Consider the following 25,154-nt stretch of genomic DNA (forward strand, 5'->3'; position numbering starts at 1 on the left):
CTGAAGGATAGAACTGGAGCCAATCTTTACAACAACTGTTATATTTACCGATGCAGTTGCATTACAAGCATACACCTCCCAACACTACCATCAGAGTCGTAGGGCCAGATTTTCCAATCACACCCCCCCCCCCGCCCCCAGGCCTGTTTACTGCTTGTCATTGACTGTTGGCGGGGTCTTCCAATCCCATCAATATCCACAACCTTTTGCGTAACCACCCATCCCACTGCCAGGAAAACCGCCACACGGGGGGGATTCCAAGGCGGGAAAGCCTGGAAAATCTCACCCTTAGCCTATTTATAGGATCTCAACTGAACCAGTTTATGCCAATCTGCACACAATTTAATATTCAATTAACAATATGTACCACTACCCTAGCCTGTTAACACCTAGACGCCTGCTAGGACTGGGTGTACAAAGTATATAACTTCCACATTCAATCTTTAAAATTGCATTAAACTAGTGCAAATGTGAATTTGGCGAGAAGACAATAACAGTGCACTGAAAATAGAGCAGAGGAAATTAAATCTTCAAAAGGGGGAAAAAAAGCTTAGATCAGATTAATTTTGGCTTCAAAAGGAAACCTGTTATAATTTACTTCATAGCTAAGCCCATGTGTCAGAATATTTTCAATCCTAAATTTCCCTTCTAATGACACGCTGATGTGGATGGCTTGGTGTAAAAATGTTTGGACAAAAAGGAGCGACCTCATTAAAAACAAAACAGAGACACAACAAGCTAGCATTAGGGCTAAATTGATAATGTTTGAAGAAAACGTGAGCAGAAGGAACCCTGATGAGAAGTTTACAAAGTGACATTTGTGAGGCTCATATTGAGAGCTCCTGCGGTGCCCGTGTTTGTTATGTTGCCCGTGGTAGGTGAAAAATAATCTCGTCCAGAGCATGGCGTGTGTGAGAAAACATTGAGGACATGTCAGGAAATGTGTAAGGTGATGCATCCATTCCCACAGGACACCCGCATTATTGATTTGTGTCAATAAGGTGTAAAGTACAGCGCTCGTAGGACTTGCCATTGCAACCAGAGATATAAATAGTCAAATCTCACCCATCTCGTACAACAAACTCTTTGGTGTTCATCCTTCTGCCGTCTTTTAATAACTTAATAGATTGGAACTGATTAAAATGGAGAAGAGGAATCACAGGGATAAAGGATGGGCTGATTACAATTAAGGGCAAAGGAGATTGTTATAAAGAGAACCAAACTCTTCTAAGCAATTTGTTAATTTTGGGTCAGTACTTTGGGCTCATTATTTTTAAATTCAAAATGTTTCATGGGTTCGTTCTTCAAAGCCCAGCAATAATCAAATCCTGAAGTTATTGTTACATTGGGAAAAGAGCCCTTAAATAAGCTCAAACTAGTACTTCAAATAGCCAGCACTATTAAATACCAAACAGTGTGTTACAATGGTAGATTTAATGAGCAAAGTTGGGAGGATGCTTGGGTGGAGCATGAACGCCAGTATGGGCTGGTTAGGCTGAATGGTCTGTGTCATATATGGTGGAATTTAAAAACGTTCTGACTGTGATTGAGGCCAGGGCATTTAGGAATATAGAAGCCAAGCCAGTAAATGGAGCTAAGATACACACCAGCCATAATCTAACAGACATGGCAGAAAAGGCTCAAGAGTCGAACGGCCTACTCCAAGTTAATGATAAAGATAAACTCTTTAAAGTAACATATGGCACAGATAGATCCCAGATTACTGGTCTTGTATGAATTAGGTCATCTTCGCTGAGGCAACCGAATTAACCTCAGTGCTGTTCAGCTAAGGAAGGAGGAACAGTATAAAGGTTGCTGCCAATTGGTCTCAGTGACCTCTGCTGAAACGTGCAGAGGTCAGATGAAGAGATGACCTGGAACTGCGTGTAGCTGTTCCAGTTAGCAACACTAGACTCAAAATTCATGCACGTACATGGAACCCTCACCACCCATTTACAACACAGTAAACATAGTCGACAGGGTCAACACAGTACACACGTACACACACACGTACACGAACACAAAAAAAACACACACAAACACACGTACACGCGCACACAGTTTGAAAGTATGAAAACTGTGTATGGCATCTCCTGGGTTCGAGAGGTTGTTGCTGTCATCAAAGAAAAAAATCCCCGTTCCAAAATGGAAAGGAATTATAGGGGAAATCATTGAAGAGAACCACCAAAGCTGATCAAAGGTGATCCACTCAATGAGCTGATCAATTTAGCGATGTGGATTGGTGTTTTGTATATCTGTGCTTGTCAGCTTCTTCCCTTGTTTAAAGTGAATGACGAGACTGTAATCAGAAACCTGTGCTGTTGTGGGAAGGTAACAATCGCATGGTCACAATTCGCTGCTTCACCTTTTTAAAAAAAACTTCTTTCATTGGATGTGGGCATTGCTGACTAAGCCAGTCTCTGTAAATGATTCCCACCAATGAGGGAGTTCACCAGGAAGTGTAATTTCATAACTGGAGCCAGGCCATTCGGGGGTAAAGTCAGGAAGCACATCCTCACACAGAGGGTAGTGACAGTCGGTATCCCTTCCCCCTCCCTGCCCCCAAGCAGCCCCAAGAGACTGTAGATGCTGAGGTTTATTAGAGGTTTTTAAAACTGACTGATATTTTTATAATATTAAAGGATTGAGGAATCAAGGGGGGTAAATGGAGTTAAGATTCATGTCATCCATTTGTCTGTTTGAATACAGGAGGCGGCTCAGGGGGTGGAATGGGCTGTCCGTTTCTATATTACTTTCCCCACTTACTACAGTATAGCAGTAATCCTTGTTTGTTTGTCACATTTTTAAACTTGGTAAGTGGGTGATTGGCTTAAAGCCGAACTTCCCAAACTTTCCTACCGTGACTCCATTTTGGCTGTTCAGAGTGAGAGTGGGGATTGGGGCGATAGGAAGAGGAGAGTTATGAGATGAAGGGGTTTGGATGAGAGAGTTGTGAGAGCGTGGGGGAGAATTGAGGGAGCAGAGGGGAGAGTCATAAGCATGTGGTGGTGGGGGAAGAGTTTTTTTAATGCAGGGTCTCATTCAGGCAGAGTGGGGGCCTCAGAGTTCATAGTTCAGGTGGCACAGTGGTTAGCACTGGTACCTCACAGCTCCAGAGACATGGGTTTGATTCCCAGCTTGGGTCACTGTCTGTGTGGAGTTCGCACGTTCTCCCTGTGTCTGCGTGGGTTTCCTCCGGGTGCTCCGGTTTCCTCCCACAGTCCAAAGATGTGCAGGTTAGGTTGATTGGCCAGGTTAAATTGGCCCTTAGAGTCCCGGTATGCGTAGTTTAGAGGGAATAGCGGGGTAAATTCGAGGGGTTATGGGGATAGGGCCTGGGTGGGATTGTTGTCGGTTCAGACTTAATGGGCCGAATGGCCTCCTTCTGCACTCTAATGTTTCTTTCTTATGCCCATCCAACAGCAAGAAAAAGAAAGAGATGGCACAGATTCAAAGGTCTTCAGGTTGATCACCGGTCTGTGGAGTCACAGTCACCACAACTGTCGTGGAGGAGGGGGAGCCCATGACCCCGAGAGCGCACGAGGGAGAGAGAGAGCGAGCGCGAGAGAGAGAAAGCGAACGAGCGCGAGAGAGCGACAGTGAGCGCGTGCGGGTGGGCGCGTGTCATGACCCACAGTTTGGGAACCCCTGATCAAGAAGGGCTTGATTGATTAATTGGACAAAATTAATTGTCGGGGATTTCCTGAGTAGCAGGACGGTTAAATTGGTGCAATGGGCTTTTGTTTGGACATTCTGCAGCTGGTTTCTTTACAATAGGGTGAAGTAAGTGTGCTGCTCCAAAGATCTTCATCCCAGCCACAAAGAAATTACAGAGGCTTGAGAAACTGTTCACAAAGCACAAGGTCAAGCCACAGAATAAAAAGTTCGGCTTGAAAAACAATGGTGTCCTGCTTAGCAGCACTTGCTGAGTCAGAATGAATGAACTCGAGCCTTTTTGCAGCTTTGTAAAGTCGAGAAGTGGCCTTGAATCCTATCTTTGATTGTTAATTGAACATGGTGTGAAAGTACATTGACGGGTGTTATAAGTTTATAAAGCTGAACAAAGGCTTCTGAAAGCTTGAAGATATTAGGCAAGATTTGAATTGCTTCCTCGGTGAGCCATCGGGTTTTGTGCAGTGTGAAAGAAGATGACAGCTCTTAGCTAATTGTTTCAGAAGAAAATGTGTGAAACAGCAAAATTAATTCCAACCGCCTCATCTGCCAGTGGTACAATTATCATCTCTCCAAAAGAAATCAATAGGCAATTTACAGTCTATTATAGGAGACTATATTAATATAAATGTTCTCATTTGAAGAGGACCAAAGGCTTCCTCCAGGTTACCTTGCAAAGCTTTAGCTAACACACTGACAACTCTTTTGGCGGAGGGTGGGTGGGTTTGATTGGCACAGAGTTGCACAATCCCATGGGTTTCCCAAAATGGGTTTTATGCTGGTGAGATATCCCATTACGATTCTCTCTCTCTCTCGCTCCTCCCCCGCCCCCACACCCCGCCGACGACGTATTGAGTATCCTGATGTCCAATATTGGGATCCCTATTTGAATATATTTAAATATTATTAGTTCCCCCTCCACGTTAAATTGTGTATTCACGTCAGCGTGCCCTGAATCACAGCAGGTCCCCCATGACCTGTACCTGACGAGCAGAACCTGATGGGAGATACACAGATGAGTACAGCCCCCTGTACGGACAGAATCATGTCCAGGCAATGCCCTATGTTCTCCCCATGTCTGCATAGTTTTCCTCCGGATGCTCCGGTTTCCTCCCATAGTTCAAAGATGTGTGGGTTAGGCTGATTGGCCATGCTTTGCTGCCCCTTGGTGTCAGGGGGGTTAGCAAGGTAAATATGTGGGGTTATGGGGATAGAGCTGGGTGGGATTGTTGCCGGTGCAGGCTTGAATGGCCTCCTTCTGCACTGTAGGGATTCTATTCTATGATTTTAGTACAAAAGAATCAAGGCACTAGCGAGGATGAGGGACTGGAGGAAATTAGTATTTGTCAAAAAGTGGTACTCGAGAAATTAATTGGACTGAAAGTTGATAAATCTCTTCGACCTGATGAACAGAGTGTTGAAAGAGGCGCCTGTAGAGATAGTGGTCGCATTGGTGATCATCTTCCAAAATTCTACAGATTCTGCAGTAGTTCCTGCAGAATGGAATGCAACAAATGTAACCCCGATCTTTAAGAAAGGAGGGAGAGAGAAAACAGGGAAATACAGACCTGGGATCAGCAGTAAGGAAAATGCTAGAATCTATTATAAAGGATGAGATAACTGGATAATGTTAGGATTGGGCAGAGTCAACATAGATCTATGAAAGGAAAATAATCATATTTGACAAACCTGGGAAAGTTTTTTGAGGATTGAATGAGCAGGCTAGACATGGGAAATCAGTAGATCTGGTACACTTGTATTTGCAGAAGGTTCCACACCAAAGGTTAGAAGGCAAAATGGGATTGGGGGTAATAAACTGGCATGGATTGTGAATTGGTCAACAGACAGAAAATAGAAGGTAGGAATTCTCAGATTGGCAGGCTGTGACCAGTGGGGTACCGCAAGAGTCAGTGCTCAGTCCCAGCTATTCACAATCTAGATCAATGATTTGGCTTTGGGGAACAAATGTAATATTTCCAAGTTTGTTGATGACAAAAGTAGGTGGGAGTACGAGTGTGAGGAGGATGCAAGGAGGCCCCAAGGGGATTTGGGCAGTCTAAGTGAGTGGGCAGGAACTTGGCGGATGGAATAGAATGTGGAAAAGTGTTTCCTACTTTGGCAGGAAGAACAGAAATGCAGAATATTTCTTAAATGGTGAGTGATTGGGAAGTGTTGATGTCCAAACAGGCCTGGGTGCCTATGTTCATGAGTCATTGAAAGTTAACATGCAGGTGCAGCAAGCAATTAGGAAGGTAAATGGTGATGTGGTGATTGCCCCTTTAAGGACAATACAGCAGTGTAAGGGTCACATGGCCTGGGTGACCAATCAGGACTCCAGTGTGGAATCACCCCATGGAGTGCAGAAGGAAGCCATTCAGCCCTTTGATTCTGCACTGACTCTCTCACAAGAGTATCTTACCTTGGCCCTCGCCCCCTTCCTATCCCTCTAACCCCACACATTTACCATGGCTAACCCATCTAACCTACACATCTACACATCTCCGGGACACCAAAAGGCTATTTTCTTTTACCATTCCATTTAACCTGCACATCTTTGGACTGTGGGGGGAAAGCGGAGCACCTGAAGGAAACCCACGCAGACACGGGGAGAAAGTGCGAACTCCACATAGACAGTCACCCAAGGCCAGAATCGAACCCGCGTCTCTGGCGCTGTAAGGCAGCAGCGCTAACCACTATGCCAGTTTTGCAGGCTCCTTGATGTGATCTCCAAGTACTTGTTTGGTATGGTTTGTGCAGCTCTTAGGTCTGCACCTAATTTGTACAAAGGCAACCCCACTTCACCTCTGTAACCACCTTCCCCAGCACTTCATGAGAAATCTGTCTTCCTCCAAATTTGGCCAATCCACATTTCCTTCACCCTGTCCTCTATTGCTGTCTGTGTCTTCCTGAGTGCTGCAGCAGGGCGCAGGGCACCCAGTAAAAGGGATCGCCCCCGCACGCACGCACACACTTAAACAACTATAAGTGGTAGCCTGGCTGCAAAAGCCATTGTTAATTTAAACTTTAAAAACAGCTGAGAAGATGCCACCTCGATTTTGAAATCTCCACTCCCTCACTTATCTCCCATCGCAGCCTGGAGGACCTCTCTGTTAGATCCTCCAGTTTTGAGAGTTTACCCTCTGTCCTTTATTGGATGGAGAGACCACCCTTTTGGACGTTATTTGGCCACCCTGAGAAAGATTACAACGTGTGACTGTTTCCTCACAGAGGGCTGGCTTCGAATCCACAGTTCAGCCCACTATGGGCTGCAGGAGGAAACTCCTGGCCATTGTTTCTGATTACACGACTGGGAAGGATTGTGCAATGCATCACCACGTTAAAGGCACTATCGAGACATAAACTGTTGTTGCTGTGGTGGAGGGAATCTTGGGGAATCCTTGATGCTGACACATTGATGCTTACAAACTGTGCTGGCGTCACCCTCCCCATTCCCTGACCCCACACAGAGCTGACATCCCTCACTTTACTCAGCAAAAAAAAACAAAATCAGGAGAGAAAAAATTACAATCGACTTTTCTTAAAAAAAAAAGTGGCATTCCAATTTTGCGATATCTATTCTTGATTCATGTTATAAACAAAAAAAAAGTCTATTTATTAAAGGCAGATTCTTGTCATTCAGGCAATTTGTCCCACCGGCACTGTTAATCAATAACTTTTTTTCAAGGGCACGCATAGATTTTGATGACTTGCACAAGCAAAGAGCCTCCATCGCCACGCAAAATTAAATGTAACTATCCCGCAAAGCAATGTATTTTGAGAAGAGTGTATGGGTGTCTCATAACAGCTGGTTTAGATTAGGAGGCTGAAAGAGGTTCCATTTTCTAAAGCAGTAAAAATATAATGAACATTTCACCACAACTTCAAGCAGAAAGTGATGAAGGTCCACATCATGGTGAGAGAATACATTAACCACCCTGTGCAGGTCAGTGGTAGGGTTGCTAACTCTTGTTGAAGACGTCCCTGGAGATTGTTGTAATGTCCTAACTATGTTCTTGATTAATAAGGGGATCAGGGGTTATGGGGAAAAGGCAGGAGAATGGGGATGAGAAAAATATCAGCCATGATTGAATGGCGGAGCGGACTTGATTGGCCGAGTGGCCTAATTCTGTTCCTGTGTCTTATGGTCTTATGTTAGGGGCTGTGGGTTTTAAACAAAAAGAAAAAGATGTGGTTTGCACACGTAGATTCAAACTAACAACAACAGGTTTATTGAGGAGCGGTTGTCTGTACAGAGTACAAACTGAAACTAAAAGCAGGAGCCTCTGAAACACCCCAATGACATTACCATCAAAGCATGGTACCTACTCTCAAAGAAATCATGCAACTATTTATATATATAACAATTTTCACTCTGTGTCCCCTTCCAAGTCCTTTTTTCCCAATCCAACACTTCTATAGCTAAAAGGCTTAGAAATATACTTCTTTTCCTTCACTGTTGCTGGGTCAAAAGCCTGGAACTCCCTCCCAAATAGCACTATGGGTGTAGCTACACTACATGGACCACAGCAGTTCAAGAAAGCAGCTCACCATGACTTTCTCAAGGGCAACTAGGGATGGGCAAGGAATGCTGGTTGTAATGGAATACCTTCCACTTCCCTAGAAGAGTGCAGCTCAAACAACACTCAAGAAGCTTGACACCATCCAGAACAAAGCAGTCCACTTGATTGCTACCCTTCCACAAACATACACTCCATCTACCACCTACAAACAGTGGCAGCAGTTGTGTACCATCTATAAGGTGCACTGTAGGAACTCACCAAGGTTCCTTAGGCAGCATCTTCCAAACCCACTACTACTATCATCTAGAAGGACAAGAGCAACAAATACCTGGGAACACTACCACTGCAAGTTCCCCTCCAAGCCACTCACCATCCTGACTTAGAAATATATCGCCGTTCCTTCACTGTTGCTGGGTCAAAATCCTGGAGGTCCCTCCTTAACAGCACTGTGGGTGTACCTACACCATGTGGACTGCAACGGTTCAGGAAGGCAGCTCACCACTGCCTTCAAGGGCAGTTAGGAATGGGCAATAAATGCTGGCCTGACCAGCGATGAATGAGTAAAATAACAATCACCACAGGGTCAGCTGTTTGCAAATCTGCAGACCGGAAAGTTAAGAATTGCTGTTCAAACTGGTTGAACTTTCACCACTCAGCTCTTGTTTGAAGTTCCTAACAGTGTATTGTACTTGCACTGAATCCCAGTAATTGCCAGCTTAGATCATTTGTTTTCCTTTAAGTTATTTACTGCTTATTGGCGCAGTCTATTTATTGATGACTAACTTTAAAAATTGCCTGAACTTTGAAGGCATTAACTTGCTTGGGTAAATTCTTGGCAGCAATAGAGGAATGACCTCTAATAATGGTACCATTGGCACGATTTTGGACTCATGAAAGGTTTGAATCAGTGTAGCCTGTCGCTGTTTAGTTGTTTCTCCTTTTGAGAGCACAAACGTTCCTCTTTCCCTTAACTGTTCGAATTGTGGTGTGATAGGGGTCAAGGCACAGCTTTAATTTCATCCTGACCAATGGGAGACGTTGACGAGCAGGAAGTAAAGAAGCCAGCCAGGAAGGTCAGAGTTTTCCAGCACAGAACGAGGCCCTTCAGCCCATCGTGTCTCGGCCAGCCATCAAACTCACGCACACAAAGAAATCTGAAATAAGGATTTCCTCTTCATAACCGTATAGGGCAACTGGAGAGTATTCCATTACACGGCTGACTTATGCCTTGTAGATTCTTAACGTCAGTAGTAGCAAACTAGAGATTCCTGTGGAACCTCAAAGCCGTGGTTTATATTGTCGGTTATTTTTAGTATACACTCAGCCACTTTCAAAGTGATCCACCAGATCTCTGCTCTGATGGGCTGTTAGAAAACCAGAGCCTGAAGCATGTATTTCAAGGTGTTTTTAGTACATATCCTGATGCTGTCAATCTGATCACATTATCTCAGTTACAGGGGAAGTGTTGGAGAATTCCCTAGAGTGAAAAATAGCTGCAAAGATACACCAATATTGATGCAGTGCCAATCCTGGCACATGGATATGGTTCTTTGGTAAGAAGTTGATAAGCATACAGTAAGCAGTGAGCCCACATGCATTGAGCCGTGTGGGAGAAAGGGAACTGGATATCACATTGGTTTGGACTGCAGCTTTTCATTTCTGGTGTTCAAATCCAAACTGACGGGGTAGAGGCCTCTTCTCTCTGCTTGCTGACAGATTTTGAATAGGGTTGTCAACTCTGGTTGGACATATCCCTGGAGGTGTCATCACATGACCTGCTTCCAACCACCCCATCCCCACACTCTCATTATTCATTCCCACCCTGACATGTCTATCCTCACGACTCACCTGCCTCCCACACCAACAGACTTGTTGACCAATTCAGGTACTTAATCGTCAAACGGCCTTTATCTCCCTCTCACCTCATGTCCGATTGTTAGTTGTAGACCAGAAAGCAGCATTCAAAGACTTATTTTTTAAAATGTTCCATTGTCCCGTGTTTTTTTTTCTCCCTTCTATCTTGGTGATAGGGCTTACATTCCCAGGGACTCCAGGATTAACCTAGAGAATTGGGGACAACTCTCAGCGTGTACAAGGTGAGCTTGGGATCCAGCTCCACATAGCAATGGTGTCACAGCACAAAATTACCCTGAACATGGCATCATTTTTATTCTCGCCCAAAGACCATGTGATGGTTTTAATGGTTCTGAATATTGTAGGCGGAAAAACCGAGGGTGGGAAAGGGTTCCAGAATAAGAGGGGGTGAGGGGGAGATGTGTGAAGAATTGGTTTCAATAAAGCAAAGATGTGCAGAGGAGGAAGATCGTGAAAGACATGGTGACTGGATTTTAGAAGACAATATGCAGAGGCACATTGACAGCAGCAATATTAAAGCAGAGGACAAATCCTGGCATGGACTCAATGGGTAGAATGGCCATCTCTAATTAATCTCAAACTCAATGAATGGAAATGTGAGAGAGTTTATGTTTTCTTGTGAGGAGCACGGATTGACAAAGAATTATGCACAGTGATCTGTCCGACTATTATCTCTTTGCACTATTTCTGTCAGGAAACAGGAATAAAATCAATGTGCGTTTTGGTAACTAAAAGAAACAGGAATTTGCTAATCTGACCTTTCAAACTATTCAGCGAGAACATTGAACGTTTCTTTGCTTTACCAGTAACTGCATCCAATAAATAAACAAGCCCCAAGGAGTTGTTTCAGTGATGGGAATATTTGCTCATTCCTCCTGGCGGGGAATGATCAGCCCTTCAAACATTTCCATTTTCTTCTCAATAGCCCATCAGCTGAAAGCAGTGAGTGAGTGAGCTGTTACAGATTGGCTGCTCCCTAGTCTGATGTGTGCTGACTTGACTGGGTGGTGGTCTTAGTATTGCAATCGGCCTCAGTACCTCTCACTCTGGTTGGCTTGGAGGAGGGTTGTTGGGTAAGTCAGTCATGGTTCTTGATCCTGATTGTCCAAAAATGCAAACGCTAAAAATACAGGAACTAAATACTAAAATACAGGGGCAGCACGGTGGCACAGTGGTTAGTGCTGCTGTCTCACAGCTCCAGGGACCCAGGATCAGTTCAAGCCTCAGGTGACTGTCTGTGTGGAGTTTGCACATTCTCCCCATGTCTGCGTGGGTTTCCTCCCACAGCCCAAAGATGTGCAAGTTAGGTGGATTGGACAAGCTAATTTGCACCATAGTGTGTAGGTTAGGGGGATAAGCAGGGTAAATTTGTGGGGACAGGGCAGGGGTGGGCCCCGGGTAAGATATTCTGTCAGAGAGTTGTGCAGATGTGACGGGCTGAATGGCTTCCTTCTGCACTATAGGGATTCTAATGGAATTACTAATGGGAGGCAGCAGTGGTGTAGTGGTAATGTCACTAGACTAGCAATCCAGAGGCCCAGGCTAATGCTCTGGGGACAAGGGTTCAAATCCCACCATGGCAGCTGCTGGAATTTAAATTTAATTAATAATCCAGAATTGAGTTTCAGTGATGACCATTGGTTATCGTAAAAACCCATCTGGTTCACTAACTTCCTTTAGGGAAGGAAATCTGCCATCCTTACCTGGTCTGGCCAACACTTGACGCCAGACCCACAACAATGTGGTTGACTCTTAACTGAGTAGACTACTTAGTTCAAGGGATATTAAGGATGGGCAACAAACAGTGACACCCACAACCCATGAAGGAATAAAGATGAAAACAGACAAAAGTACTTCACATTCCACCATCCTGCCAGCCACAGCCACACAATGATAATGGAGTTATCGGTTAATCTCTATCAATGGTTCCATTTGATCTCAATGGACATGGGGGAGTTAAAATCTCACCAAATTAAACTACAACCAACATAGACATGAGTGGTAGAGAGCTTAGAATCACAGAATAGTTACAGCACTGATGGAGGCCACTTGGCTTGCTCTCTGCAATCACTACTCAGCCAGTGCTGCCCTGCCACCCCCCACCCCACTCCCATACCCTGCAAATCTTTCCTCTTCACATATTTGTCCAATTCCTTTTTGAATGCCACATTTGAATCTGCCTCTACCACACTCTCACACTCCAGATCCAAACCACTCAGTTGAGTGAAGAGGCTTTTCCTCACGCTGCCTTTGGCTTTTTCTGGCAGCCGCATTGCCCTCATCAACTTTCCCTGCTATCTCTACAAAAACCTTAGCCGAGTTAGTTAAACATAATTTACCTTCAACAAATCTGTGCTGGCTTTCATTAATTAATCCACACTTGCCCAGTGCGCCCATCCACACTTGTCCGAGTCAAAATGGGAACTGCAGGAGAAAAGTCTACGGATGCTCCCAAGCATATGACACTCAGCACTTCGCATCTCAAATTACTCAAATACTGTATCCAAAAATACTCTTTTCTGAAAGAAAACTATCGAGTTTGCATCTGAATAAATCAATAGTCTTCCACTCTCTCCCTACTGACTTGTTTCATAGACTGACCACTTGGTAAATGAAATAACATTTCCTTCTCTGCTCCAATGTACATCGGCTCATTTCCCTTCACGTAATAATTGTTTCTGATCCATGGTGTTACCCAGTGACTGTGGGGGTTTAAACATGTCTGCAAGGATCACATTGCCAGATAACAGGTTGCTCCGGGGTTTATTTTCAGGAGCACAGCAGCCGACTGCACTGCTAAGCATGTCTTTACCCATTGGCAAACTTTCTGGCGCTGGGGGTCACCAGTCAAACAACATGTAACCTCTCGGGATGAGGACTCAACCTTATCACTTAATCCACTTAGTGCCAACTGCCACTTAGCTAGTGAGCTCCAGTGCAGTTAATCACAGAATCACCACAGTGCAGAAGGTGGCCATTCAGTAAGCACAGGCTCTTTCCGCAGATCTGGGGTCAGATAAATGTCGGTCTAAAAGATGGCATCAAAAGTTCCTTAGAAGCGTTGCCTCGGGTGGCCGTGCAGCCTCTGGGTTAGGTGTAGCAACTGTTGGTACCAGCCATCTGAAGCAGTTTCTTGGGCACAGGGGCTGAGATAATACCAATACCACGGGGTGCAGGGGTTAGCCGCACCAAGACTGTACCACAATGGCCAGTCACCAGGCATCATACAGTGTTTGGCAACCAATTTTGTTACCCCAGTAGCCCCTCCTCACAGGGATGATGGATAGTTTCGCCGGAATAATAGCTCCACGAATGGCAGTGGCCACTTCCATGGAACACTTGACATCCAATCCAACAGGTCCATTCTAGTCACCAATAGCAACCAAAATCCTGAGCCTGGTTCGTTAACTGGCACGGGTCTGCTTCTGTACAGGCATGATCTTGAGAATCTCGTCCTTTAGGTTAGGTAGATTGTCCATGCTAAATAGTCCCTTTGTGTCAAACGATATGTAGTTTAGGTGGATTAGCCATGGTCAACTTCGGGGAAGGGGGTGGGGGAGGGGGAATGATCATTTGGAGAGATATTTCAGACCCGATGGCCTGAATGGTCTCCTTCTGCACTGCAGGAATTATATGGTTCTTTAAGGCCAACCCCAGGAATAAGTCAGTGATTTCAGACTCTTTTATAGGGCAGGAGAAGAGGTAAATTTCCTCCAGAGCTTTGAACTTCATATCCTTTACCAAAAACCCAGCTTAGTTAATGACACCCACTCCTTATCGTCAGCCTTTCCACCATAAGAACCATGGCCTCGGCCACATCTCCTACCCTGCCCCCGGCCATGCTGACCGGAGCCAAATGTTCTCTCCCACCAGCATCGCCCACCATTTGCTGATAATTTTCAATCAGATGGTGGTTAGTCTGAGAAATTCTCTTTCCCAGGGAGCAGTGGGGGCTGGATCATTGAATGTATTTGGGTTTGTTATATTTTTGATAGACAAGGTAGCCAAGTGTTCTGGGTGGGGGGCAGTGGGGAAGCAGACAGGAAAATGGTGTTGACACTACAACCAGATCAATCGTACAGAATTGTGGATCAGGCTTGAAAGGCCGACTGGCCTACTCCGGCTCCTAAATCCTGTGTTCCCCAACCCTTTTCTCCACATCTCTGCAAAATCTTCCTTTTCAAGTATTTATCCAACTTCATTTTGGGCCTTTTGTCATTGAAACTGCTTCCACCATCCTATTGGGCAGTACATTCTAACCCATAACAACTCGCTATGTGGAAGCTTTATCCTTCATCACTCCTCTGGTTCTTTCCTTTGGCTGTCCTCTGGTTCACCATCACCAGCCCCTCTCAGCATCGCCACCACCACTGAAAACTATGTACCTGATCAAAACCCTCCATGATTTTGAACACCCCTATATTAAATCATTCCTTGAAGGAGAACAATCCCAGTTTCTCTACAGTCTTCACATTTCTGTCATCTCTGAACCATTGCCCGTGATCTCCTCTGTACTCTCTGCAAGACCCCAATTATCCTTCCTGAAGTATTGGGTCCAAAATTAGACACAATCCTCCAGCTGAGGCTGAACCAGCGATTTAGGAAAGTTTAGCATGATTTGGATTTGCACTCAACCTGAGAGAAAAAGCACCTAGATATAAAGAGTGGGGGTTGGGGGGGAAATGCAACGGCATAATGTCATTGTTATTGAATTAGTAATCCACAGACCCAGGACAATGCTCTGGGGACCTGGGTTCAAATCCCACCATGGCGGATGATGGAATTTGATTTCAACAAAAGTCTGGAATTAAAAATCTACTGATGACCATGAAAGCCATTGTCTATTGTTGTAAAAACCGATCTGGTTCACTTATGTCTTTGAGGGAAGGAAATCTGCCGTCCTTACCTGGTGTGGCCTACATGTTTCTCCAGACCCACAGCAATGTGGTCGACTCTTAACTATCCTTTGAAATGGCCTAGCAAGCCACTCAATTCAAGGGGAATTACGGATGGGCAATAAATGCTGGCCCAGCCAGCAATGCCCGCATCCCATGAATGAGTAAAAAATAATTCTGTGATTCTGTGAAGCCAGGTGGAAGAGAAGATAAGGTCAGGCCTTGGCCAGCCTACAGAAATATAGCTGGGAGCACTTAAACAGCATTAATATGAAAAAGGACTAAAATACTTTCAATTTGGCCTCACCTACACTGGAAGAGGAAACATGAATAAGATGTTCTCATCTGTCGAGGCTCAGCTCCATAATGCAGGCTTCAGTGCTCTACAGGCTGTTCCCAGATAGACATCAGCTGCTGCTGGAGGGCCATCCACTTGGTGAAAGATCTTCATTCGTCTGCTCGAGATTTGCTGACCTTCCAGTGCAAAGAACTACTGATGACTGAGTGTTGTAGTCTGGCACATTCCAAGGTCCTGGGCTACGTGCTAAGAGACGCAGTTGTTCTACATGCCTTTAACGGATAGCCACAGCAGTATGAAATTTTTTGGCAAAGCAAGGGTTAATTTGGGACTGGAGAAGCATATCACCCATAGTACGATGTGGAGAGTCACAGGACAGTGGACTGGAATGAGGCAGTATGGAGCCAGCACCCATGCATGTCAGTACCTGGGATACGTCCATCGTTATGGTTAACAATAAATGGCTTATGTTTAAACACGCAAGTCTCCAGATGTCTTCGTGAGACATCACTCGAACCTTTACAACAGCACTGAATGTTGGGGCCAAAAGGCTGGAGGAAGAAAGGACAGTGTCAAAGGCCTCCAATCATAGTACTCTGAGGGGCTGTAAACCATGTAAAATCCCTCAGGCTGTATGTGCAGACCCTATCACCATAACTCCACATATTTATCCTGCTTATGCCCCTAACCTACACGTCTCGGGATCTAAGAGGCAATTTAGCATGGCCAATCCACCTAACCTGCACGTCTTTGGACGAGATTGGATTTTCTTTCTCCCTTTCTCTCTATGTCTCCACACATTGTGGAGAGATTGTGCACTATGTGCAGAGAATGTTTGATATGGAATGTAAATGGACATTGTAAATACAATCCACAAAGACTGTGTATTGAGGCACCTCATCTACTGTATTTGACAGACACCAATCTGCACTGTATGCAGTGTCAATAGTGAAGCATTATGCGATTTTACAAATTTTATGAATAAACTATATTTTTGAAAAAAAGAAAATGTTTTCCTCACAATTTTCTCCTCGCCTCCCCAGAAGGCACTGACTCACACCTGCCTCCATGGGTGCTGGAACACGTTTGTGTCTTGCCGACACATTAAGGTGGCACTATACAGTCAAGTATCCGGCTGTGACTCACCAGCTGGAGCCACCTGGGTAAATTGGAACAACTCACATCGAGATTGGAACTGTATCAGAATCAGTTTACAACACTTCAGGCCGGAAAGCTACCAGAAAGTGCAGCTGGAGCTTAGTGGAGCAGGTTTGCGAGGGCTTGCGTGGTCACAGGACACTCAACAGGTCACTTCAGGCCCAATGGGTAAAGAGCCTCTTCAGCTGACCACACACATGATAAGGTCCCAGGTTGGTCCACACTTGGTCAAATCTATGGAATCAATCTCAATCTTGATGGGAAATACATTTATACAGATGCTGGGTGATTTAGAATTGCAGTTGATTGCAATGTCCTGCATGGACAAACGGCCAACCAATTTTCCAAATCCCTGCCCATTTAGGCAAAGTCCTATAAAAGGCCTTGGACCTGTTAAATTGGTTAATAACATCCATCACTCGAGGCGGGAGGGTGGATGTTGGGGTGGTGGAGTTGGGGGACAATGTGTGGAGACGTAGAGAGAAAGGGAGAAAGAAAATCCAATCTTGTCCAAAGACGTGCAGGTTAGGTGGATTGGCCATGCTAAATTGCCTCTTTGATCCCAAGATGTGTAGGTTAGGGGCATAAGCAGGATAAATATGTGGAGTTATGGTGATAGGGTCTGGATAAGATGCTCCATCGGAGAGAGTCAGTGCAGGCTATATGAGCCAAATGGCCTGCTTCTGTACTGCAGGGATTTTCTGATTTAGGGACTGGAAAAGCTCAAGCTGACTTTTGAATCCAGCATTCCTCCCTCGCTTGCCCCACAATGTATGCAGGCTCCAAATCGTGGCCTTGGGCTTGCTCATAGCCATTAAATGGAGACAAGGTAGCTCCATCCACAATCACCAAATTTCTGGCACTTACCCTAGAATCCCGACAGAAGGTGGCCATTCGGCCCATTGAACATTCACCGACTCTCCGAAAGAGCATCTTACTCATGCTGGCCCCCACCCTCGCCCTATCTCTGTAACCCCACGCATTTACCATGACCAATCCACCTAACATGCACATCTTTGGACTAGAGGGGAAACCGGAGCACCCGGAGGAAACCCACGCAGGCATGGGGAGAACATGCAAACTCTGCACAGACAGTTACCTGGGTCTCTGGCGCTGTGGGGCAGCTGTGAGGCAGCAGTGCGGCAGCAGTGCTAACCACTGGGGCACCCACTTCTGAGTCTTTCTTTGCATGGGTGAAGCTATAGTAAAGATCTCATTTCATCGTATTCTGATGGCCAAATCACAGTATAAGCAAGGAAATAGAAAAGAAAATGTAGCAATGATGGTTTATGAAAAACGACTTAAATCTCTTGTGTTTGCTGAGCTGTGTTGACTCAATCATTGCCTTCATCTCTCAGCAACATTACATTTCTTTGGCTAAGCAATTATGAAAGTTCACATTGTAAATAATTCTCACAAGGTGTTCGGAAAAGAAAAATTATGATTTGGACTTAAACTGCCATTAAGAGTACCCCAGAGTACTCCTTCACAGAAAATATTAGCCGTGCAGACTAAAAAAACGACCCCTGATCGAATGAGTTATTTCAGTCAAGGTAGAAATAAAGGCAACATGTTTGGTTTAATTGCTCCTTAACACAGCTTCTTTTTGAGGTAAAGCTGAGTTGCCAATGAATTACATTTTGAAGTCCAGAATTCTGTGCATTTTATTACAAGCTATCTAGAACTGACCAGGAGATATATAAAAACAATCAATCCAAGTGATTTGTACATCAAAACATTTCTGTGGTGCTACTAAATAGCTACCGAAACTTTTTTTTCTTCCATGCCTGCCTGATCTATTTAACTGGAAGTTAGGTTTTACACAATGCTTCTGTGGAACTATAAAAGCCAGATGCCACCTGAAAAATCAGGCAGAACGGTTATAAAAATCTGTGAAGCAGCACAGAAAATTCAAAGGATTTTGGTCAGAATTCTCTGGCTGTTCACGGCAGCAAGATCTTCTGGTCCTGCTGACAATGTACCTCCGACACGGGTTTTCCGGTGGTGTGGGGTGGAGTCAAATGGAAATCCCATTGACAGCGGAGGAACCAGAAGATCCCACTGCTGGTTAATGGCCGTCTCCTCCCACCATGAGAAATTCTCCCACTGGAGAATACCCCCCTTTATCTAGTCTTAGGAGTCCAGTTAAAAAGTCAGAGCTGAAGTCTGTCATTTGGAAGATTTGATGAGGGAGGTTAATGTTTATGGCAGGGTGAGGAGCGGATACCTTAACCATCCACTGCTTATTTCACCCCAGCATTGGCAGCCTTTAGCCATCTCAGCCTTAAACTCCACAGGCGCAATGTTACTGACTGTTCATGCCCCACAACCACTGCACGCGAGGATGGAGAATTCGGCACTCAGCTCCGTTCATGGCAGCGAGACCAGAAAATCCTGCCGGCACGAACGGCCCGAAAAAAACCCACCCCAAGATTCCTTCACCCCCACCACCCGCATTCCCCCCTCCCTCACCCCCACCACCCGCATTCCCCCCTCCCTCCCTCACCCCCACCACCCGCATTCCCCCCTCCCTCACCCCCACCACCCGCATTCCCCCCTCCCTCACCCCCACCACCCGCATTCCCCCCTCCCTCACCCCCACCACCCGCATTCCCCCCTCCCTCACCCCCACCACCCGCATTCCCCCCTCCCTCACCCCACCACCCGCATTCCCCCCTCCCTCACCCCCACCACCCGCATTCCCCCCTCCCTCCCCCCCTCTTCTCTCTCTCTTTGGTGACATGCTTAAAGCCGACCTTTCTGACCAAACATTTGGCCACTTGTCCTATCTCTCCTTCTTTGCTTCAGTGTCCATTTTTTCTATACGATTACCCTCCTTCAAATGCCTTGGGACATTTTACTGTATGAAAGCCACACACACAGACACACACAAACATGCACACACACTCACGTGTGTGGACTCACAGGCACATGTGCACACAGACACACGTGCATATATACAGACACCCACGCCACAGGGACTGCAGCATTTCAAGGCAGCTCACCACCACCTTCTCAAGGGCAATCAGGGATGGGCAATAAATATCAGTCTTACCAATGACACCCATATCCTATAAATGAATCTAATATAGCACACACACACACAACTGATATTCATGGGCCTCTAGTTTTGTTGGTCTCAAACCCTGCAGCCAGGCCTACCTGGACACAGGAACTGACCATCTCTTAAATAGGGTTGCCAGCTCAGGCTGGACATATTCCATGAGATGTCGGCAGAAGTGGCAACACAAAGTCAGCAGCGTGCTGCGTGTGGGTTCTAGGTTTCTGAGTTGGCTGTACGAATGGAGAAAATACTAATTCTTCCCCACCTCCTCATTCTGCTGTCAATGTGCAATAGTGGGCTGGAGGACGGAGGGGGAACAGATGCTGGAAACATGGGCAACAATAAGATCTCAATTTAACATAAAAGCAAAATACTCCGGATACTGGAATCTGAAACAAAAACATAAAATGCTGCAAAATCTCAGCAGTTCTGACAGCATCTGTGGAGAGAGAACAGAGCTAACATTTCGAGTCTGGATGACTCTTCGTCAGAGCTCCAGACATCCAAATTCCAGACTCGAAACGGTGGCTCTATTCTGTCTCCACAGACGCTGTCAGACCTGCTGAAAATCTTGATCTTAACTGAGCTATTTACCCTCTGTCACAGCCATCTCCAGCCGCTACTCTCACCCATCACCTCAACATCTGGCATTTTCACTTGGCAACTCACAGCATCGCTCAATGAGATCATTCAGCCCATTGTGTCTGCACCGACTCTCACAATGAACAATTCACTTACTGCCATTCCTGCCCCTTTTCCCTGTACATTCTTTCTTTCCAACAGTCTAATTCTCTTTCAAATGCCTTGATTGAAACTGCCTCGACCACACTCTCAGGCAGCGCATTCCAGACCTGAATCGCTCGCTGCATGTAAAAGGTTTTCCTCATGTTGCTTTTGCTTCTTTGACTAGTGATTTTAAATCTGTGCCTTCTCAATCTTGACCCTTTCATGAGTTGGAACAGTTTCTCTGCGTCTCCTCTGTCCAGACCCCTCAAGAACACTTCGATCAAATCTCCTCTCTGCCTTCTCTTCCCCAAGGAAAACAGCCCCAACTTCTCCAATCTACTGGACAATTAGACAAATACATAAAGAGGGAAAAACATCTCCTTTGTTTTGGGGAAAGATTCGGGTAGTGGAACAAATTGGACAGCCATTTCAAAGAGCTAGCATAAGAATGATGGGCAGAGTGGCAAATGATGTTAATCCAGCACGGGATATGGGGCCAACCGAAAATAGTGAGGACTTGCATTTTGAAGTAGAAAGGTTATTTCCAATATATGTGAACACTTTTATCTTTAAGCATCAATCAAGGTTTTGTAATACATTCCTCTGCCAGTCGTGTAATCTGTTTTGTCAGTAAATTTGCTGTTTTCACAGAATGGGATTCAAGGCGCCAGTAAACATCAGAATCTCCACTGCGTTTCTTCAGCCGCCCATGACCAGCACCAAAAAAGGCTCACTAATCTAGCATTAAATGGTGTGGATAGATAGGCCAATTATTACTCCAGACAAGTTAACCTGGGAAGGTAAGCGGATTTAGACTTGGATTTAGTGGAAAGTAAATTTACACTGGCTGGCAAAAAAATGTCTTCATTCAAAGGATGAAATCGGTTTGCAGCAAGGCAACAAGAGTCAAAGGGAACTGAAACACCACAAAAATCCGGTCGGGAGTCAATTGAGGGGGGGGTGGGGTGACTGTCAGGGTGGGAGTGGAGGCTGGGTGTCCTGATGAAGGGGCAGCGCTCCGAAAGCTTGTGCTGCCAAATAAACCTGTTGGACTTTAACCTGGTGTAGAGAGACTTCTTACTGTGTCAAGCTCTGGTCAGGGGTTAAGAGTGGTGAGTGGTGAGAGGTCAGTGGGCCAACGGGTAATTTCTCGTATAAATTTGTGTCTTTACATCTTTATTCCTAGGTATGGAACGGATGTTATTTCATTGGAGGCAGTTCAGAAAAGAAATCACTCGGATGATCCCCAGTAGGGAGGGATTGTCTTATGAGGAAAGATTAAACAGGTTGGGACTCTATACTCATTGGAATTTAGAAGAATAAGAGGCTGATCGCATTGAAACATATCGGATTCTTAAGGGACTTGACTGGGTAAATGGTAAAAGGATGTTTCTCTTCATGGGAGAGTCTAGGACCAGAGGACATAGTCTCAGAATAAAGGGTCGCTAATTTAAGACTGAGATGAGGAGGGATTTCCTCTCTCAAAGCGTCGAGTCTTTGGAACTCCTTGTTACTGAGAGATGTGGAAACCAAGTCATTGTATATATTTAAGGTTGAGATAGATTTTTGATCAGTAAGGGAATCAAGGGGAAGTGTCAGGAAAGTGGACGTGAAGAATGTCAGATCAGCCACGATCCTATTGAATGACAGAGCAGGCTCATGGGGCCGAACGGCCCCCTCCTGTTCCTATTTCTTATGGTCTGATGAGTTAAGAAGATTGACAATATGCAATGGTTAATCCTCCATTAAAAACACAGTTAGCCTAAATACATAATCTTGTTTGTATAAAAAAGCTGATTCAGTTGCCGTGCATGTTGGATACAAGAACCCACTTCTACCAGGCCATTCAATGGTAATGACTTTAAGCATTATTATAGAATCATAGAATCTACAGCACGGACAGAGGCCCTTCGGCCCAAACTGGTCCACCCCAACCAAAATGCCCATCTAAACTAACCCCATTTGCCTGCATTTGGCCCATATCCCTCTTAAGAAAAATAGAAACAAACTGAAAATAAGTTAAACAACATGGAAAGGAATGTTACTGTTAGCAGTTTTGGAAATTGCTTGCATATCATGATATTCAGCGCTGCTGAACAAAGGGACATACCATCAAAGTTTTTAATCTTGCACTCATCAGGTCATAAAGAAGAATGCCAAATTTCGAAGTGAAATATAATTTAACCTGCATGAGAAACAAGGTGTTGATTGTTGGCCAGTGGACTCTGATTGGTTGAGGCATTGCCTTGGAGAATGGACTAGGCCACAGATATCCCTGGGGTCATGTTTGACAGGATAATCAGTTTTCCTGAAAATTCAGCAGTCTGATAGCCTTGAAAATTGTTCTGGGGGTCTAATTAGTGCTATTTTTACACTCAGCATTCAATGACAATGCCACATGGATCAAATGCCTGGCATACGAGGTGTAATCAGGGCGTCAGATACACAGCAGCACTCAGTTTCTGAGCAAGTAACGTGCACAAATCCAACACTGCATGCAAATTGATTGATGTCCCATGTGGCTGTTTCCTAATGCCAAGACTGTACCTGCTGGGAGTGATCCCGGTGTTTGATCGAAAATAAGATCCTCAGAACATTAAGAATTACTGGACGACAAAATACCAATGCCCATTTCTACCCACCTGGCCATCACAAGAGACAATCACGGAATTGTAGACTGTTCATACCAGCCAATCTCTATCAATTAATCTGTAAAAGACCCAGTCACGGGAAAAATGTTCTGTGCTGAACCATAGGTTCCAAGTCATCTGTTTCTCTCAAGGGAGCTGCACTCACCATATGTCAGGTCCCATATTGTTAGATCGCAAATTGGCTATTGTTCACAAACTGAAAATGTTTTATTTGTTGCTTTTGCAGTTTCAATAAATCCTTCATACAAATCAGTGAGATTATAAAGAATGAATAATTATGACAGAGAGAACATACATTTATCCAGTGCCTTTCACGACCACAGAATGTTCCAAGTTGCTTCTAGCCAAGTAGAGGCTTTTTGAAGTGTAGTCACTGTTATTGTGTGGGGGAAGTGTCAGCCAATGTGAACACAGCGAGGACACAAACATGGAAATGGAACAGAGTAGAAAATCTTTCAACTGAATGTTGTCAATTGAGGGATAAATATTGTCCAGAGCACTCGGGATAGGGGATATGGGGGAGGCGATGGCCGAGTGGTATTATCGCTCGACTGTTAATCCAGAAACTAAGGTAATGTGCTGGGGACCCGAGTTCGGAAATCTGCTGTCCTTACCTGGTCTGGCCTACATGTGACTTCAGAGCCACAGCAATGTGGTTCACTCTCAACTGCCCTCCAAGGGCAACCAGGAATGGGCAATAAATGCTGGCCAGCCAGTGACAGCGACGTCACATCCCAAGAATGAAAAAATAGAAATAATACCCCCCTGGCCAGGACACTCAGGATAATACCTTTGCTCTATTTGAATAACAACATGGGATAGTTTAAATCTAACTGTTTTCGAGGACAGGGCCTCAGTTATTTTAAATTTATTCACAGGATGTGAGCGTCGCTGGCTAGGCCAGCATTTATTATCCATCCCTAAATGCCCTTTAAGAAGGTGGTGGTGAGCTGCTCCCCTTGAACAGCCACAGTCCACGTGGTGTAGTCCATCCGCAGTGCTGTTAGGGAAAGAGTTCCAGGATTTTGACCAAATGACAGTAAAAGGATAGTGATTTTGAGCAAGAGGTCAGCAAGAGCATGTCCTCCACCCTGAAAGCCCTAAATGAAACTGTATCTGGGGTCACCATTGCAGATGTCAGAGCAGCTTTCTTGAAGGTCAACCCATGAAAAGCAACTGGTCCAGATAGGGTATCCACACGTGCACTCAGATCCTGCGCAGATCAGCTGGCGGAGGTATTCGCAGACATCTTCAACCTCTCTTTACAACAATCTGAGGTCCTTATCTGCTTCAAGAAGGCGACCATCATCCCGATACCTAAGAAAATCCAAGCAGCGTGCCTTAATGACTATCCGCCGGTGGCTCTGACATCGATCACTATGAAGTGCTTCGAAAGGTTAGTCATGGCACGAATCAATTCCAGCCTCCCGGACTACCTGGATCCACTACAGTTTGCCTACCGCTGCAACAGGTCCACAGCAGATGCCATTTCCCTGGCCCTGCACTCAACCCTGGAACACCTAGATAACAGGGACACCTATGTCAGACTCCTATTTATTGAGTACAGCTCAGCCTTCAACACTATTATTCCCACAAAACTCATCTCCAAACTCCGTGGCCTGGACCTCAGCACCTCCCTCTGCGACTGGATCCTGAACTTCCTAACTCACAGACCACAATCAATAAGGATAGGCAACAACACCTCCTCCACAATAATCCTCAACACTGGTGCTCCACAAGGCTGTTTTCTCAGCCCTCTACTGTACTCCTTGTACACCTATGACTGCGGAGAAATTCCCCTCCAATTCGATTTTCAAGTTTGCTGACGACACCACCGTAGTGGGTCAGATCTCAAACAATGACAAGACAGAGTACTGGAATGAGATAGAGAATCTGGTGAACTGCTGTGACGACAATAATCTCTCCCCCAATGTCAACAAAACAAAGGAGATTGTCATTGACTTCAGGAATCGTAGAGGGGAACATGACCCTGTCTACATCAATGGGGACGAAGTAGAAAGGGACGAGAGCTTCAGGTTTTTAGGTGTCCAGATCACCAACAACCTGTCCTGGTCCCCCAATGCCAACACGATAGTTAAGAAAGCCCAACAATGCCTCTACTTTCTCAAGACCAAGGAAATGTAGCATGGCAGCTATGACTCTCACCAACTTTTACAGATGCACCATAGAAAGCATTCTTTCTGGTTGTATCACAGTTTGGTATGGCTCCTGCTCTGCCCAAGACCGCAAGGAACTACAAAAGGTCGTGAATGTAGCCCAATCCATCACGCAAAC

General features: G+C 45.2%; 1 protein-coding gene and 1 pseudogene across 3 annotated transcripts in view; both read right to left on the reverse strand.

Annotated features, from left to right (window-relative positions):
* The window catches only part of LOC144498711 (xylosyl- and glucuronyltransferase LARGE1), a 436,258-nt gene that overhangs the window by 215,277 nt on the left and 195,827 nt on the right, over positions 1-25,154 (reverse strand). The gene's annotated exons all lie outside the window — the stretch shown is intronic.
* LOC144499025 (small ribosomal subunit protein uS5-like) overlaps positions 1-25,154 on the reverse strand; it is a 62,137-nt pseudogene that overhangs the window by 25,006 nt on the left and 11,977 nt on the right.

Source organism: Mustelus asterias, chromosome 9, assembly GCF_964213995.1.
Source record: "Mustelus asterias chromosome 9, sMusAst1.hap1.1, whole genome shotgun sequence".
NCBI classification, from domain to species: Eukaryota; Metazoa; Chordata; class Chondrichthyes; order Carcharhiniformes; family Triakidae; genus Mustelus; species Mustelus asterias.